We start from the raw sequence: 3,268 nt of genomic DNA on the forward strand, positions 1-3,268 counted from the left end.
AAACAAATAAAAAAAATAACCAACTGAAGGACGCATCTTTAGGCAAAAAGTAGTGCACTTGGTTAGGCAAGAGCAGTGCAGTATCATAAAGCAACGCAGTTTCAGGATACACACATGAATGCAGGTCTGCGGCAAAAAAAGTGCAGCAAAAAGAAAAAACAGGTGCAGCACAAACTTTTAGACAAATGCAGTCCTTTTTGTTGGACGAAGAAGTTCGGCATCACATGCAATGCAGTTGATGGGACACATAAGATACATATAAGCGTGACAAAAATGCCAGTTTACACAGAACGTGTAAGTTCAACAAAAATAAAAATATACACATATATATACTGTATGAATTATTTATATAAAATATACATACAGATACATATTCGTCCATAAAAACACTGCTCCAAAAAAGCAGACGAAAAATCACAACAACAAAAAAACAAAAGTCTTTTCATACATTATATACCTTAGACACCACACAGTACACAACATGAACCCCTAGTTCTTGTCCATACACAGGGTTTTTACCAAGTAGATTGTTACTGCATCTGCGATTGCGACAGGGAAATAAGCCCGAGGTCCGCAATCAGTTCTTGTAGCTCAAGCGGCATGTCTTCATAACACAACATGTTCGAAGAATTGAACAGCAGCTGGAACATGTACTCCGCCTTCCAATCTTCAACAGCAGGCTGAAAAAATAAAAATTAAAAAAATGCAGACAGTGATTAAATAAAAGGTTGTCATAAAGAACAAAAAGTGAAAAAGTAAAATAATAAAAAAAGTAACAAGAAAAAGAAGAAAATAGAGAAGGTGTTACATCGGTTTTGATAATTTTCTCAACTAGACGTTGGCCATCATACAACTGCGTCACCCTCAGAACATAGATTCCGCACTCGTTCGCTCCCTGCGCTGGCACGACCGGGTAAGAGGGCTTCTCTGCCAATTTAACCCAGTCAGGGTGGTTCTTAGATTTATACACTTTTTCACCATAAATCGCCTTTAGCAACTGAGTCATCCTCCTCATCTGGCAAAAAAAGGAAGCACAATGTAAAAATAACACACACCACAGATCAAATTACTATTCAAACGAATTGAAAAATACAAAAAATGTTCTCAACGTCTAGACAGTCCCTCTTTTAAATGCACGTGAGGTCATATCCTTTTATCTACTTTTTTACAAGGATTATGGGGGGCCTGAGAAAAATGCAGTTCTGTCACGCACATGTTGCAGTGCACTACATAAACAAGTGTGGTTCTATGTGTGCTAACATTGCATGTGTAGTTTATAAAAAAAATGCAGTAGGAGAAACACAAAAAAAGCTCTGCACTTGGCAAGAAAAAATTACATACCACTTCAGTGCAATCTGAGTGGTAATCAGTCCTGCGCCACTTTGTCGTGACATCAGGATGGCCAGTGTACTTCCTAGTGTCATGGATATCAAACGTCTGGCGATGCTGGTTCATCGTGTATAAGGAATAATGATCATCCTTGGAGCGCGACATCATAATCTGTTCACATAAAAAAACAAAAAATGAAATGAAAAGTTATTTCGACACGTAACACCAGGACCACTGTTACAAAAAATAACTATAAAAAGAAATGCAACAAACCAGAAAAATAAATAACAGGAAACAATGAAATTACCAGTTTTGCATCCAATAGGTTTACGTCGTCACTCACAAAAACCTTGAACTGGTTAACTGCATCTTGTAAAACAAACATGCTATGCACAACTGACAACACAGGGTTTCCTTCATCATCTCTCGTCACAAAGGTTTGCATCTGAAGAACATACTGCAAAGAAAAAAGAACAAAAAAAGGAATAAACAATGCATTCAGACATGGACATAAAAAGCCAGTACAATAGAAAAAAATGACAGCACACGTTTACCGTGATAAATAAGGGTGAAAGTAGCACACGTTCACCAGAATGATAAACTAAACCCATTTCAGGGTCTTGCTTCCAGTACTTAATGACAAAATCCATGAGATACGAATCCATTAAAGCTCATTTGCCAAATGTATTATATATATAGTCAACATTGTAAGTATCAAGATCACCAAAAGGACTATGCACCATAAAGAACGCATTCCTGCAGTAAACATACAGATTTGGGATCAATAAAAATAAAATTAAAAACAAAACACACAAAAAGGATTAAGCACACACACATAAAACTTACTCGTGGTATTTGGTTACAAAATCTTTGCACAGAACAAGATCCTTTATTTTCCTCGCCTCATCAATATATTTAAACCTCGGAGGCTTCAATTTCTGTATGGAGCATCTCAACTTAAAAGCCCTCTCACCTGCCCTCTTGTTCAAAAATATTTCAACGTCATCCTCAGGAGGGCAATTAATTGCTGCACTCCTAGCCCTAGTGGTGCGAGGACACAGCGTAACAAAATCATCATCATCAACATCAAATACATCACGTGGAGAGCTAGGTCGAGAAACACTTCCACCATCAGGTCCAGACGCCACAACTGTGTTCAAACCATCTCCAGCCAAAGAACCAGAATTATTTGGAGAGATTTCAATGACACAATCCTCCATAACCACCTCAGAACCCTGAGACTCGAACAGTGACGTACAGCCTTCATGAAGCCCCCCATCAAAACCTAAAACCGTGTAGAAAAAACAAGGAAACACTCAGCACAAAAAACAAAACATAAAAACATGTAATACACCTCATTAAAATAAAAAATGCAATTCACTAAAAGAATAGAATGCAGCACAATTGTCTACAACAATGCAGTCCACTTGTCTATAGCAATGCAGAACAAAAAATGTATACAACAATGCAGCCTGCTTGTATACAACAATGCAACCCACTTATGAAGAACAATGTAGCTCACTTGCCCAAAAAATAAGATGCATCTCACTAACACAACAAAAAAATATACACATCAATTCTAAATCATGAACTTAACTAAACAAACTAGTAAAAAAAAGCCCATAAGAGCCGGAAGAAAGCAATACACAAAAAATAAATAAAGGAAGGATAAAGAAGTTCACTAAAACAACCTTTATCTACAAAATTTAAAAGTGATGTTAAATCAAGGGAACACTTTCTCGATGTGAGCCAACTATAGAGCATGGCCTTTCTGATGTAGCCAATGTGCTCCACCCCAAACTGAGCAACTCGAACACCATCCCAAGTCTGCAAGAATTAAAACATATAGAATCCACAATCATGCCTGCAATAAAAGAATAAAAAACATCAGTTTCACAAATATGAAATGAAAAAACTTGAGCAGTATGGATAAGAGGGG

Source organism: Triticum aestivum, chromosome 2D (assembly GCF_018294505.1).
Source record: "Triticum aestivum cultivar Chinese Spring chromosome 2D, IWGSC CS RefSeq v2.1, whole genome shotgun sequence".
In the NCBI taxonomy this organism is placed as follows: domain Eukaryota; kingdom Viridiplantae; phylum Streptophyta; class Magnoliopsida; order Poales; family Poaceae; genus Triticum; species Triticum aestivum.